At 34.0% G+C, this 16,896-nt stretch overlaps 1 protein-coding gene across 1 annotated transcript in view; it reads left to right on the top strand.

Moving 5' to 3' along the window:
- LOC145293759 (S-adenosylmethionine sensor upstream of mTORC1-like) overlaps window positions 1–16,896 on the top strand; it is an 852,347-nt gene that overhangs the window by 476,013 nt on the left and 359,438 nt on the right. The window lies entirely within an intron of this gene.

Below are 16,896 nucleotides of genomic sequence, written 5' to 3'. Positions count from 1 at the left end.
CTGAACAGTGATAACATTCTGCTGGTTAGTAATGGCAGAGATTTCTGTCTTACTTTATCCAATCCTAATTCGATGTGTTATTGTTTTTTGACATGTACGATTCGAACTTACTTCGTCCACTCTTACCTCTTGCAATCAACCTGGCAACTGCACCAATAGTATAGAGTTCAAAATAGACTTCGTAGCCTCGTAGGGGATGTCCTTTTCTATTCCCTGCAACCTCTTTCTCACAGAAGAGATGGCACAAAATTGTCTCTGCTTTATCGTTATTTTCATGGTAAGTGCTCAGCTGAGCTCCATTCTATGGTCCCCTCTCGCCAAACTTTCACAAGAAACACGCGTCTAGCAGAAAACACTGCCAATAATTACCCCCCCCCTCGCTCTTTATCTATGCCTAAACCTAAACGTAGATTCCATGAATAAAACTTCTTTCTTAGAACTGCATGTCTATGGAATTGTCTTCCATTTTCCTGCTTTCCAGCTGACCACAATATGGTTGTCTTCAAGTCTAACGTAAACAAGTTTTTGATGAGCCGTTCCATATAAGTTAACAAATTTACCGAATTTCCATTATTAACGATTACTATATTGTCCAATTGACTACTGTACGCTCTTTAACCCTTATCCTCGAGTGGACTATGGGCCTTGATAAGTGGTATTGCCTATGTAACAATATATATATATATATATATATATATATATATATATATATATATAACAAATTTACCGAATTTCCATTACTAACGATTACTATATTGTCCAATTGACTACTGTGCACTTTTCAACCCTTATCCTCGAGTGGCCTCTAGGCCTTGATAAGTGGTAATGCCTATGTAACAAAATATACATATATAACAAATCTACCGAATTTCCATTACTAACGATTACTATATTGTCCAATTGACTACTGTACACTCTTTAACCCTTATCCTCGAGTGACATCAAGGCCTTGATAAGTGGTGATGTCTATGCAAACAAAAAAAAAAGAATTTCTCAACAACGTCAATAACCTTGCTAAACAATGGTAACTCTCTGCCAGTTAGTAATGCCATACAGATATACTTCCTTCTCTTCCACCTCCATTGTGTCAAACCTATCAAATTGAACGATGTTTGCAACTACAAGACGACCAAAAACAATGGCAGGAGGGCAGAACATTATTCAACACAAATTAAGTTTATAACAAGTGTTTGATGACGTTTTACTTGAAGCCGACCATATTGTAGTCGGTTGGAAGCTTCGTTTGGTTTTTAATAAGGAGATACAGAAAAATGAAAGTTCTCTGCTCTGGTTGTAGTTAAACGAGTACTTGCTGTGAATGTTTATTAACCCAACTCTAATCATAGGGTTGGTGTTAATCAATTAGGGTTAGGCTAGGTTCAGGGTTGATGGCTAGATCACGTATTTGAATGCTAACAACTCAGTAGATAGTATATTGAATTAGAAATCATATGAGAAAATTAACGCGCGTGCACACACACACACACACATATATAAAACGTTTCTTGGCGTTTTGGTCAAGATCAAAGTGTAGTATCTGTTCCGGCAGATGCTGCACTTAAGATAATTTGTACCAGTCAATGGAGGGGAAACCCTCTATACTGGGACAATTATTATTTTTGGTAACCAGAGTGCCCCCTTTTTGCCTACTTTTAGGGGAGCTGGTTTTTACCTCACATTAAAAACGGCCTTGTGCCTAATTTGCTCAGTGGGGGAGCAAATAAATACCATCTGTTCCGGCAGATACTGCAAGCTATGACTAGCTATGACTAGCAAAGACCAGATGTGGGGGCAACCCCACATGCCTGACCTTTAACCAGCTCCCATTTCCCACCTCTTGGGAGCTGGTCCCCTTTTTCCCTTTCCCCCTCCCTTCACTCCTCACATTAAAAATTGGCCTTGTGCCTAATTTGCTCGGTGGGGGAGCAAATAAATACCATCTGTCCCGGCAGATGCTGCTAGCTATGACTAGCAAAGACCAGATGTGGGGGCAACCCCACATGCCTGACCATTAACCAGCTCCCATTTCCCACCTCTCGGGAGCTGGTCCCCTTTTTCCCTTCCCCCTCCCTTCACTCCTCACATTAAAAATTGGCCTTGTGCCTAATTTGCTCGGTGGGGGAGCAAATAAATACCATCTGTTCTTCAGATGCTGCACTTCATTTTCTTGTTCTCTTTCGGTGGAGGAGAAATCCTTCACGACTGAGACAATTTTTATTTTTGTACCTTTTCTCCACGTTAAAAAACGACCTTGGTGTCTAACTCTGTCCCGTGGGGAGGCATAGTAAATAGACACACACACACACACACACACACACACACATATGTATTATTGTATTAAAAATCATTTGGTAGTTCACATCTCTGAGAACTTCGACTGAAGTAAAATAAAACAAAAGTTAGAAAACGTGTGTATATATATATATGTATATCTATGTATATATATTTATATAGAGAGAGATTATATGTATGTATGTATATATGTATATTTATATATAGAGAGATTATATATATGTATGTATGTCTATGTATATATATTCATATATAGAGAGATTATATGTATGTATGTATGTATGTATGTATGTATGTATGTATGTATGTATGTCTATGTATACATATTTATATAGAGAGAGATTATATATATGTATGTATGTATGTATATATATATATATTTATATAGAGAGAGATTATATATATGTACGTATGTATATATATATAGAGAGAGAGAGAGACTATATGTATGTATGTCTATATATGTATATTTATATATAGAGAGATTATATATATGTATGTATGTCTATGCATGTATGTATGTCTTAGATTATATATGTATATATATAGTTTATATATGTGTGTGTGTGTGTGTGTGTGTATGTAGCAAAACTTGTACTTGTCCATATAAATAAATAATCATATATATTATAAAGTGTATAAGAGCCGCCCTCATTTGAAAATGCAATTTGAACAATAGTTAATAGACATAAATTAAGCAAAATTTTCAAAATGTCAATTCCTTTGAAGATTTTGGAAACACAGCATGAGGTAGAGCTCTTGATTGATATATATATATGTGTGTGTGTGTAGATATATGTATATATACATATATATATGTATATATACACATATATATGTATATATACATATATATATATACACATATATATGTATATATACATATATATGTATATATACATATATATATATACACATATATATGTATATATACATATATATACACATATATATGTATATATACATATATATATATGTGTATATACATATATATATATATATATATATATATATATATATATATATATATGTACTGCTGTGTCTTAGAATTATTCAAAGAAATTCATATTTTAAGAATTTTGATTACTATGTTTCTAATATCTATTGTTCAAATTTCAAGCAAATTACAAATCAAAGATATTTGCATCCTTAATGCACTCTGACAACCTTTTAAAATACCCAGAGATTCAATTGAGATTTTGCGGATCGTTATTAATTAGTCTCTAATATCCATGATGCAAACTTGATACAAATTGCCAATGTTTGAATTTCAAAGAAGGTATATGTCACTTTTACGAGACCCCTCCCCCCACTCCCCTCAAAAATAAAAAAAATCTCAAACTGAAAGGTAACATTTTTTTTTTTACGTAAAGGACTATCATTTGGAATCGTGTTTAAAAAGTGAACTGTGGGGAGTTGAGCAGCGAGATGTCTGTTCACATTTAAACTTCTGCAGCTGAGTACAGTCAGTAAAGCAGGAAACAGGAAGGGAATCCCAAAGTATAACAACCCGAAGAAAGAAAATATTATAGTGGAAGAATCTTTTTTTTTTTCTTTTTTTTTTTTTTTTTTTTTTTTTTTTACACAGACATCACCACATTATCAAGGCCAAGAGGCCACTCAAGGATAAGGGTTATCTCAGGACGTCAACAGTAAAAGGATTGAATTTTGTTGCTTGTCAGGTTAGTCGGGAGTGGATATGCCAGCGATGAGGGTGTCCAGTGTTATGAGTGCATCAAGTGCATTCCATTAATGTACTTGTAATACAAGATTCGTTTAATGTACCGCCAATAACTCACCCTCTACTCTCAAAGGAAAAGGTAATGCTTAGGAGCATGACCTTCTGTGATAAAGTTGAACCCTGGGATACGGTGACCCTAGGATACGTTTTTTCAGGTTACGATGTGGAATAGGATGTTTTTCCGACCCCTCGTTACGGTATTTGCCCACCTTACGATGTTATTTATAATGTTATTTGATTATATACATGTGTATTTTATACTGTATTTTATTTTGTTACTAATTTTTTTATTGTGTACTGTATAAAATTTTGTTTAGGCCCCGCCATACGGTGATTTCACCTTACGATCCCCCCTCCCCTTTGAACGAATTAATGCCGTATCCTGAGGTTCTACTATATTAGCCTGAAGGAGATAGATGTATGCTTATGTATACACTTCAGCTTTATTTTAAAACTTTTATTGAAAACATTAATTCAAGTAACTTGATTATGTAGTAGAGCTGGCATCTATTCCATGTGGCCGCCTTCAGCCTCAATCACCGTCTCGATATGGGTCCGGAACTGGGAGCATGCTTTTTCCTCAAGTTCTGGCGGGAGCTCGGTAAATACTCGGTGGATTGTGGTGATCAGGTTGGCTTTGGTGTTGTGGGAGGTCATGTTGGTGATGTTCTCAATGTATGACCAAACAAAGTAGTGAAGCAGGTTCAGGTCCCGACGAGGAAAGGGGCCAGTAATAGAAGGGTAAAAAGTCGTAGCACTCCTTCTGAAGCAAAGCCTGCGTCTCTTAGACTTGTGGGCCGACGCTGAGTCCTGCTGCCACACCCAGGGTCTGCCAGTTGTCATCTGATTGCACCAGGGGCTCAGTACACTCTTCAGCACATCCAGGTACACTTTGGTGTTGACTTTTAAGCCGACTTTGAAGATGTGAGGTGGTATGATGTGGCTCTCATTTGAAATCACACAAAAGACCATAACCGTGACCGGAAACTTTTTCATCAGCCTGGACACGTCTCTGTTATTCATGACAATCCAGCAATGAATTTTGAGGGTGTTGGCAATGGTCCTGTTGTTATAAGTTGGATCGGTAGGGAGCATGAGTTGTGCAGCAGCGCATCTCCAATTTTGTTCGTTGAACATTGTGTCACTTTCAGACATGATAGAAGACTCCTATTGCTCTTGGAATTTGTACACAACTGGCCAACTAGTAGATGGTTTGCAACAAAATAGGAAAACCGGTTTTCATCAAACGGAAATGGAATCATATCGTATTTTCTAGGGCGACAATTCTGTTGTTCCACTCTGTATGTTCATATATGCGAGTAAATGTCTACTCTATCTCATTCACTCTTTTTCTCGTTATTTTTTTCTTTCTCTCTCTCTTTCTCACCCGCCCCCCCCCCCCATATCCCTTTCTCATTCATTGTCTTTCTCACTTCTCTCTTTTCCCCTTCTCTCTCTCTCTCTTTTTACTCACACACTCTCTCCTCCTCTTATGGACATTCCCACACCTGCTATAACTTTTGTTGTGGTTCCACTAATAGGCTAACCCCTCTACCTCAAACTGATGAATGGGAGAAATGCACTCAAATGCCAGATAATTTAGCAAGTGGATATGGGGGAGGTAGGTTAGGGTTAGTATGCAAAGGATGGTGCGCTGGTACGGTGGGGGATAGAATTCATGAATGAATGAGAAAAATACAATTTGAAGTGAATAAAAAAAGATGTTTTTAAACAGAGTAAAAATGTAAAATTGTTAGAAAGAGAGAGAGAGAGAGAGAGAGAGAGAGAAAGAGAAAGAGAGAGAGGTATATTAATTAGTAGATATGAAATATTTCTTTTCATTTCCAGCAAAATAACCCAGGTGTTTTTCACGTGACCAAACAATAAAGAGAGAGAGAGAGAGAGAGAGAGAGAGAGAGAGAGAGAGAGAGAGAGAGAGAGAGAGAGAGAATAAAGTTAGTGGGGTGGGTGGAGTTACTGGTTAGATGTTGGATAGAAGGTGGTATGGGTGAGACTTGCTGGAGTGTGATTCCTTCTACGGTCAGGATTTTGGCCTATCAAGATAATTGTTATTTATCTGTGCTTCAATGAAAGGGAGGGGGGACGGTGATGGTGTCCAGTTCTTAAGTAGAGGGTGGAAGAGGGGGAGCATGACTGACACTGTTGTTGGAACCTTTCTCTGGAAACATGGTCATGACGACTTATCTCTTTCCCACAATGAGGATATGTGACACAAGGGTAGGAAAGTGGGATTGAAGAGCCAGCACCCGACACCCTCCCGAAGTGGAATACTCTGATCTTTTAAGAACAATTGGGCAGCCCCTTCGTCATACCTCGGCACGGACACCTCGGGAGATTAGCAACGAACTAACCCCCTTCCCAAAGAGAAAAGGTAACACCTGGGAAGGTGGACCTCCTAGAACTGCACATGACCAGCAACATACTGCAAAAGGCCATTCATTTCCGATTTAAAGCCAAGGGGTAAAATCTCTCTGGAAACATGTACATGAAACTGAAGAAGGAGAACGTATTTATCTCCTTCTCAGGCAATTTTTGTTCGGCCGGAATGCTCTTCCTCTAGGACGCTGGTTTCAAATTTTATTTTCCTAACCTTGTGTCACATCTTCTAATCAACAAAACTCCAAGACAAACTACGTTGTTGACTTAATCATAATCCATTGCACGCTTGTATATATGGATGACCGTTGCAGCCATAAATAGAATAAATATCTAACGATAATCAACTGTTTTGCAGTTATAAAAACTATTGCAAACCTCCCTATAAAGTTAGGAATAATACACCGGAACATTAATGCAATTAAAAGGTGTGTTTGAAGGCTTGTCGATTCAGGAATTATTCAGTCGGTGTAAATAGATAAATAAATAAATACAATTCAATAGTCAAAAAAAATACTCATCTATTTTACCAGACTGTAGATGCACCTTCAACACAACAAGTCTAGATGTTGTCTCTCTCTCTCTCTGCACATAAGTACCCGCACATCCAACTGTAGACCCAATCACAGAATACATTTCCTATAATGATCTACACTGTTTTAACCTCACCACCACTGACATACAACAACTTCTAGACAACATACACTTTCAATATAAACAAAAAATATACAAAGAGGTATCAGGCCTTCTCCTGGGATCCAACCTATCGAGACTTCTGGCTATAACATATATGAATAGACTAACATAGGACACACTACATAACTACCAATCCGAGATATTCTTTACAAGATATGTAGATGATATTCTTATCCTGACATCGTCTCGCGAAGAAGCTAATAAAATATTTCCTAACTTCCAATATGTCGACCCACATAATAGATTTATCATAGAAAACTCAAACACATCTGGACACATATCATTACTCGATTTTACACTCTACATCACCGAAACAAGTCAAATAAACACCAATATCTATAGGAAACCGTCTGCTGAGACATTTTCATAAACTACAAGTCCCTACTCAAGCAAAAATAGGCTTTGCTACAAATGAGACAAACCAGAAATGCATGAATGAAAGAGACAAGACCACCTCTGTTAGAAAATTTCAACAAGTCTTCAAGCAAAATGGATACCCCACAAAAACCCTACAGCACATTAGAACATCTATCAAAAAACAATCACACACACTATCCAATATATGCTTCCTCAAAATACCAAATTTAAATGATAGCATAACAACAGCCATGTGCAAAGCCATTCACAAAGAACAGCTAAACATACAACTCACACACACCGGTTCAACATTAAAACAACACCTATCTAAAACCAAAACATTAAAACAACACCTATCTAAAACCAAAACATTAAAACAACACCTATCTAAAACCAAAACATAAAAACAACACCTATCTAAAACCAAAACATTAAAACAACACCTATCTAAAACCAAAACATTAAAACAATACCTATCTAAAACCAAAACATTAAAACAATACCTATCTAAAACCAAACCATTAAAACAACACCTATCTAAAACCAAAACATTAAAACAACACCTATCTAAAACCAAAACATTAAAACAACACCTATCTAAAACCAAAACATTAAAACAATACCTATCTAAAACCAAAACATTAAAACAACACCTATCTAAAACCAAAACATTAAAACAATACCTATCTAAAACCAAAACATTAAAACAACACCTATCTAAAACCAAAACTACATTAAGAAGCAAATAATGTTCATTATCTAACTGCCCTATAAAAAACACAGGACTATGCGGACGCACATATTCAGTGTAGTAAATCAAATACACCATTTGCAATGAGTCGTACGTTGAAAGTACAATCAGACCGTTGCATATCCAAATCAAAGAACACATCACCACCAAGACATCCTCTTTTTACAAACATGTATCATATACGCACCATGCTAATATAAACTGTGGTTAAAAGTAAAGAACCTTACCTCATGCATCGTGCGGCCAGTGTTAGGAAAAAAAAAGAGAAAATAAAGATGGCCGCCCCTGGTATTTATGGACTGATGATCACGTGATGTGAGGAGAGGGGGGAGTGGTATGCAAATGAGATGTGGTTGGGTCTCTCTATAAAAGAGCCGTATTCTTTATTTTGGGTGTCAGTGTGGAATGTGCAGAGAGAAGAGAACAGTTGGATTTTGGAGTTGGAGTTGAGTTCAAATTTAACGTCATAAACATAATTGCATAACTGTTAAAATATTAGTAACTGAAAGGGAATCTCAGATTGACAGAATCAATATTGATAGAACAATTAAAACCAAAGATTAATAATAAAACAGAAATATCCAATATCTTCCTAATAAAGACATAAGCAGAGATTAATTCTTTTCTTGAACGGGTTACAGTATTGTCCCCCCCCCTCCATCAAAAAAACTGGAAATTATCCGTTTTCTAAACTTCTAAAACAAAATTGCATTATAAGACATAAACAGATGAATTACCTCCCTTGAACAGAGATGTAGAATTATTTCTCTTGAATTACAAAATTACTTCCCTTAGATTAAAAAAATTGTTTTATAAAGATAGCAAAATTATCTCCCTTAAACTTAAAAATAGCGTTCCATAGCAAAATTAAATTTAATGGCCAATTTTAAATTAAACCAACAACGACAGCATAAAGAGTGGACGTATATTTTCTACCTCTTGAAAATGGATGTTGTATCTGAAAATATTTGAGGAATTTACCGACTACAGTCAGGTAAGATAAATGAATAGTTATTTAAACCATTGAATTGTATGTATTTATTTATTTATTTACAACGATTGAATAATTCTTGCATTGACAAGCCTTCAAACACACTTTTTATCCAATAAACAATGCTGCAAACGAACTACGACATACTTATTAATGCAATTAGTTTCATTAAACCAATTGTGATTAACAAGTGTTACAAGGGCCTGACAATATTTTTCGGACACTTTAGTATGCGACTTTCTGAGTACCATAAAGTGGTGAAATTCCTTCACTAGAATAGCATAAACATATAAAGACAATACCTGTAATAAAAATGGAAGAAAATCGATTAGGTAAGGAAAAATGTTTAATTTTCATCATTTTTTACAAAACACACGCAACATTAGTTTTTCGGACATCGTTGAAAAACTGTTAATAGTCTGTAATATCACCTTTCTTGTCAATAACTTTTATCAATCTCTCTTCCTAATGATCAAACATATGCACAATAACATCTCTACATGTTTCTATTAGTTGTTTTTTTTGGCATCTAGTATTCGTTCCCATAGTTGAGCCTCTTTCATTATTTCAAGTCCATCATAGACAAGTTGCGCAAGCATTTCCCAAACATTTTCTATTAAATTTAGATCTGGGCTTTTTGCAGGCCATTCCAAAATAGTCATATTCACTTTAGGCATCCATTCTTTCATGAGTTTTGACACATAGATGCTGCAATTGTCTTGCTGTAGAACGAAATCATTCCCCATCTCTCTTCTTACCCTTGGTAGGGCTTTCTTCATCCAGCAACTGTTTTTAGTTTTCGCTGTTCTGTCGTCCTTTAAGCCGCTCCAACCATATATTTCCATTAGCAAAGATCATACCCCAAACCATAACTCCTCCTCCTCCTTCTCCCATCTGTCGTTTGTTCAGTACAACAGGCTCACCCCTTCTCGACCAAGTACGCCATCCACCGAGCCCATCAAACTTGAAAAGTTTCTCATCAGTAAATATAACCTTCTTAAAGTCAATATGCTTTGTTAACCACCTTTTAGCATTCTCCAGTCTTGCTCCTTTGTGTTTCTTTGTTAGTGTAATTTTTTCTTAGCCTTTGCATACTTCAAACCGATCCTATGCAGCGTTCTTTGTACTGTTCGGATGTTTACATCCAATTCACATTTCTCCTTCACTTTTCTTGCTGTAATTTTTCTCCAGATGTCAAAAGCAAGGTCACAGTCCTCTTCATTCTCCTTTCAGTCCTCTTGCCAATTGATCTTTTCCGTCCTCTCTTCTTTTTCCGCTTGAAGTTTGTCTTCAGCATGTATTCGACCATTAATTTCAACAGCTTTAAATCCATGGCGATCCTTCTTATGCTGAGGCCATCTTCCGGCTTCTTCCGTGGCAAACAAACGACTTCTTCTGAATGCATTTTACCTCATTAAACTTAATTGTTTTGCCAGTAGAATAGAACAGATAATTGATTCTAATGATGACAGCTAAGTGTACAAGCAGAAAATTTACATACAGCAACATATACATGAACATAGCTCTTAATAAAAAAAAAATCACAAAAAACTAAAATTATGAAAGCCAAACTAAAAAAAATGATTACACTAGTAGTGGATTTTCACTCCTCAACTATATACTTACAACCTCAAAAGTTTTTGGCATTATTAACCACCTAGAAGTACTTTTTTTAAAGGGTCCGAAAAATATAAGTAATAAACCGATACATTACTCCAATTCTGTTCTTTCGTAAACATTTATGATTAACGATTTATATCTTCACTTTCGAACGCATTATTAAAAATACCGACCACTTTGTTAAAACTTAAAGCATTTATTATTAAAAATTACTTTATAGTTCCTATTTACAATGCCTCCCCACGGGACAGAGTTAGACACCAGGGTCGTTTTTTAATGTGGAGAAAAGGAACAAAAATAAAAATTGTCTCAGTCGTGAAGGATTTCTCCTCCACTGACAGAGAACAAGAAATTGAAGTGCAGCATCTGAAGAACAGATACTACAATTTGATCTTGACCCGAAGGCCAAAAATTACTTTATAGTTTGAATTATATATTTGCTTATATTGTAACCTAAGAACGTATTATAAAAGAAAAATATTTTCTTTCATTTTTTTAGTTTTTGTTCGCCCCCCCTCTCTCTCTCGCTCTCTTCTCTCTCTCTCTCTCTCTATATATATATATATATATGTAATAAATTCCACAGCCAAACAACGTCGCAGCCCACAAGAGCCATGACAGTCAAAGAACCGGAAGTCCAAGACTCGAGTTTCGCCCTCATTTGGGCTCATCAGTTAGACACATCCGAACTCAGGATTCGAAACCCGAGCCTCTTGCATGCAAGGCAAGCACTCTACCAACTGAGCAAAAACCCTGCACACAAGAATTTCTATTAACCAACACAGATCAAGCAAACCGCACCGAAATCCGACTGTGAAATGAACCTACTTCGTCTCAACAAGGGACGCGGTCATCCAACCAGCTAATAACCCGAAGCCGATGTCTCACAAGTAGGAGTTTTAACTCGAAAGGACGATACCATCCAACAATGCTAACCAAGCGAGCAACTTATGATAGGATTTTCAGAATGTGAGAGATTGTATATAATAAATTCCACAACCAAACAACGTCGCAGCCCACAAGAGCCATGACAGTCAAAGAACCGGAAGTCCAAGACTTGAGTTTCACCCTCATTTGGGCTCATCAGTTAGACACATCCGAACTCAGGATTCGAAACCCGAGCAAAATATATATATATATATATATATATATATATATATATGTGTGTGTGTGTGTGTGTGTGTGTGTGTATATACCTTCTTAATATCTTTAAAAAAATTTTTAATATATTAAAGTATATTAAAATTCTGTAATTTTCATATACCAATAAAAATTTAAGTCAAAATAAATTGACTCACATATTAAGCTTCATGATTATCAGTTTCATAGAATATTTTCACATGATCAAGACAATAAAAATAAAAAATATAGTTGGGACATATAAATTTAAACTATAATTTTTCAGTGTAGTTAAATTTTTACAAAGTAAATCACTTAAATAAATAATTTGGAGGAGAAAAATAATTGCTTGAATTAAAAAAAAAGACAGGTAATTGGTTAAAATATGATTTAAAAGTAGAAATATGAAAATGGGCCGATTTATAAATTCTATGGCTAACGAAAATAATTGAAGAAATAACTTAGAAGTGTGCGGTGGAGGTAGATTAACTACTTGCTTTCTTAAATAGAAATTAGAAATGTGTTCATATATGCATAAATAGTGAATTTCACCATCTGAAGAGAGGTTATTTTGGAATATTTTTTAATGATATAATGTTTGAAATTGTCCAAATGGTCACGAAACAACTGTAACGAATATGAAAATACACAATATGATGCTTTCGTTTTGTATTTTATTGCCTAGATTTTGTGAAAATTATATATATATATATATATACACATATATATATATATTTCTGTAGAAATATATTTTCTTATTATATATCAGTCCTTATATAAGAAGCTCAATCTAATTACAGAGTAATACAGAGAATAAATGACAAAAAGTTATATTCCAAAATTCATGATGTTGACCATCTTATAATTTATTCCTTTAATTCAGTTGACTTATACAATTCTTGACAGTATCTGTTTCGTAATGCAAAATGAATCACTATATATATATATATATATATATATATATATATATAGAGAGAGAGAGAGAGAGAGAGAGAGAGAGAGAGAAAGAAAGAGAGAGTATCAATAAAATAAGAAAATCACAATATAAAAATATATACGAATGTAGATTTATTGGTTTATTTAATAAGGATGATGCATTCTTCTGCTTTTTAATAATTTACAAAGGTATTTCGACTACTAACCCTAACCCTAACCAAGGATCTAAGAATTTTGGATAACATCTGTACTCCTTTGCTACTTAGGTCCTGGATATGACCTTAAACTATATCCGATGGTGAAGCCCCAGCTTGCGGGATTTGGGGAGTGTGGAGCCACCCTTTATTTGCCATTGCTCCCAGATCCATCCACTCGGAACCGGAGTAAATAGAAACCGACTTGGAAAAAACAAATATATTCTTATTTAAAAAAAATTTCTTCAGAATCATTGGATTCGACATTAAATAACCCGAAAAGTGTTGATATGCCGTAAAACAAAAACAACCTTTGCTGATTAAGAAGTTTCTCTCATGGTAATTTTTTCCTTATTCTCGTATTGTAATTTCATTTTATTTTCGTTTTTTTACTTCGTTTTTATATTTATTTTTTATTCTTTTATTTTTTATTCTTTTATTTTTTATTCTTTATTTTTAATAATAATTTGTATGTCTTATTTTTTATTTTTATTCTTTTTTATTCTTTTATTTTTATTCTTTATTTTTTTTCTTTATTTTTTATCCTTTTATTCTTTTATTTTTTATTCTTTTATTTTTTATTCTTTTATTCTTTGTTCTTTTATTTTATCTTTTATTTTTTTATTCTTTTATTTTTTTATTCTTTTACTTTTTTATTCTTTTATTTCTTATTCATTTATTTTTTATTCTTTATTTTTTATTCTTTTATTTTTTATTCTTTAATTTTTTATTCTTTTATTTTATCTTTTATTTATTTTTTATTCTTTTATTTTATCTTTTATTTTTTTATTCTTTTATTTTTTTATTCTTTTACTTTTTTATTCTTTTATTTCTTATTCATTTATTTTTTATTCTTTTATTCTTTTATTCATTTATTTTTTATTCTTTATTTTTTATTCTTTTATTCTTTTATTTTTTATTCTTTTATTTTTTATTCTTTTATTTTATCTTTTATTTATTTTTAATTCTTTTATTTTATCTTTTATTTTTTTTATTCTTTTATTTTTTATTCTTTTATTTTTTTATTCTTTTATTTTTTTATTCTTTTACTTTTTTATTCTTTTATTTTTTTATTCTTTTACTTTTTATTCTTTTATTTCTTATTCATTTATTTTTTATTCTTTTATTCTTTTATTCATTTATTTTTTATTCTTTATTTTTAATAATAATTTGTACGTCTTGTACTTTTAATATTATTTTATAATTTTTTTTACCCCATACTCCCTTGTATTTTTTATCTGCTCATTCTACTATTTGTTTATCTTTTATCTTATTTATATTTTTTATATTTTATCCTTTTTAATTTATCTTCACTTTTATTTTCTTTTTACTAGCAGTTCAGCCCGGCTTTGTTCGGGGTCCTATATACTATTCATAACTTCATGTGCATATGTATATATATAAGTTTGACTCATGTCCAGATAACCTACCTCTAAAATTTCAAGTGTTCAGACCAAAAATTGGCGGAGGTGTTTGGTAGAGTCTGTAAAGGTCAACTCTTTCAACTTTGACTTTTTCGTACCCAAATTTTAGCCGAAAAACTAATTAAAAAGCTTCCTGCATGTCTGAATACCCTTTAAGCAAAATTTAAAAAATTGGCTGAATAGTTTGCTAGAGGCTGCAAAGGCCAAATCTTTTGAACTTTTACCCTTATCAGCTAAATTTTGGGTCAAATACCGATTAAAAGCTTGCCCTATGTCTGAATACACTTTATGTAAAATTTCAAATGTTTAGACCAAAAATTAACTGAGTAATGTGGTAGAGACTACAGAGGTCAATTTTATTTTTTTAAAACTTTGACCCCAACTTTGTCCCCTGGACATTTATTGTTTTGGGCTCAAATCAAATTAAAAAGTTTGATCCATGTCCAAGTAACCTACATTTAACATTTTAAGTGTTTTAACCAAAAATTGGTGGAGGAGTTTGGTAGAGTTTTCAAAGGTCAAATCGTTGAACTTTGACCCCTTGACAGCCAAATTTCTGGCCGAAAACTGATTAAAAAGATTTTCCCAAATCTCAATAACCCTTACGTCAAATCTCGAGTCTGTAGACTGAAAATTGACAGTTGGAAAATTGGAAGTTGGAATAGTTAACCTTTGCAAACTCTATCAAACTCCTTCGCCAATTTTGGATCCCAACACTTAAAATTTTAGATGTAGGTTACCTGGACATGAGTCAAACTTTTTAATATACATATACATATGCACATAAAGTTATGAATAGTACATAGTTCCCGAACAAAGCCGAGCTGAACTGCTAGTGTGTATATATATATATATATATATATATATATATATATATATACTAGCATGGGTGCCCGGCGTCGCCTGGGATTTTGGAGGTGTGTGTTGCGCAAAACATAAATAAAAAGTGGTAGTAGGAAGGCAGGCTCGCACCCATACCGCGAAGGAGGCAAAGAACGGGGGAAAAATGTGATGTCTTTGCTGTTACAACCATCACTAAGCCGGAAGTGATGTAGGTTTAAGTTAAGGCTAGACAATCAAAATAATAAGAAGTCTGTCGGAAATATCGGCAAAAAAAGCGACCCCTCCCTGTAGAAAAGTGCCCAGTTGAGGGTGAAGAAATTAATGTTTTTAGCCAATTTTTCGATATTTGTCGTCTGAAGTGTCTATCTTCAAAACGATACTGATCTTGTGAAAATCCGTCGCCTCTGTTGAAAGTTTTAGGCAGACATATATACATATATTTATATATTGATGGCTCAAATTTTCGACCCAAGCTGATTAAAAAGCTTGCTCTATCTCTGATTACCCTTTATGTAAAATTTCAAATGTTTAGACCAGAAATTGTCTCAGTAATTTAGTAGAGACCGTAGAGGTCAATTTTTTAAAAATTTGACCTCTATTATACCGAAAATTGGCGGAGGAGTTTGGTAGACTTCTCAAAGGTCAAATCGTTGAACTTTTACCCCTTAATAGCCAAATTTCTGGTTGAAAACGGATTAGAAAGGGTTTCCCAAATCTCAATACCCTGTATATCAAATTTCGAGTCTACAGACTGAAAATTGACAGAGTTATTGTGTAGGGAAATGTACACAGACACACACCCCCACAGACAGACAGACAGACAGACAGACAGACACTTTCACTTTATATATATATATATATATATATATGAGAAAGAGAGAGTAATCCACAGACAAACTGTTTCGCTATATCTCTGCTCTTCAGTACAACTAGACAGACAACTGACAACTGTCTTAAGCTGGGGTCGAAACTTGACCATCTAGAAAGCAGTTGCAAAATTTGTTTCTGTTCTGCTTAGAAATCTGAGATAATTCTTTACCATGGCATCGAAAACTTACTAAACTAAAGAACAAAAAAGAAGCTTTCTTCCCCCTTTTTCTTTGCAATAAAAGACATTGATTCTATTTCGTCATGTGACTTTTTATCATGGATGGTTTCAGATGTGAACTTCTGGAAAAGACATTTACACCTCCACCAGCCACACTACATGTGCTCGTGGGAGGTTGATAATTTTTTGAACTTGGAACATCTTGGAAAGACTTCGATGGTAATGCTCCCCTCCCCCGCCCTGCCATCATCCAACCCAATTTTTAATCTTTTCAAGTCTTTAAAGGAAATTTTTCTTAGATCTACAGGCTTGTCTACTAGTAAATTTTTTTTAATATATTTTTACTACTTTTTATTTCTCCCCACCTCTCTTTCTTCGCTCTCTCTTTCTTTATGTTAAGTTTGCTTGTATCTTCATAGATGTATGTGTGCCAGATTCGCTACTAAACTAATTAACAGATCATTATATATTTTTAAATGCTGCTTCT

The sequence above is a fragment of the Euprymna scolopes genome, chromosome 15 (genome assembly GCF_053919585.1).
Source record: "Euprymna scolopes isolate OS-2025 chromosome 15, ASM5391958v1, whole genome shotgun sequence".
NCBI classification, from domain to species: Eukaryota; Metazoa; Mollusca; class Cephalopoda; order Sepiida; family Sepiolidae; genus Euprymna; species Euprymna scolopes.
This window is presented reverse-complemented; position numbering and strand designations above follow the sequence as displayed.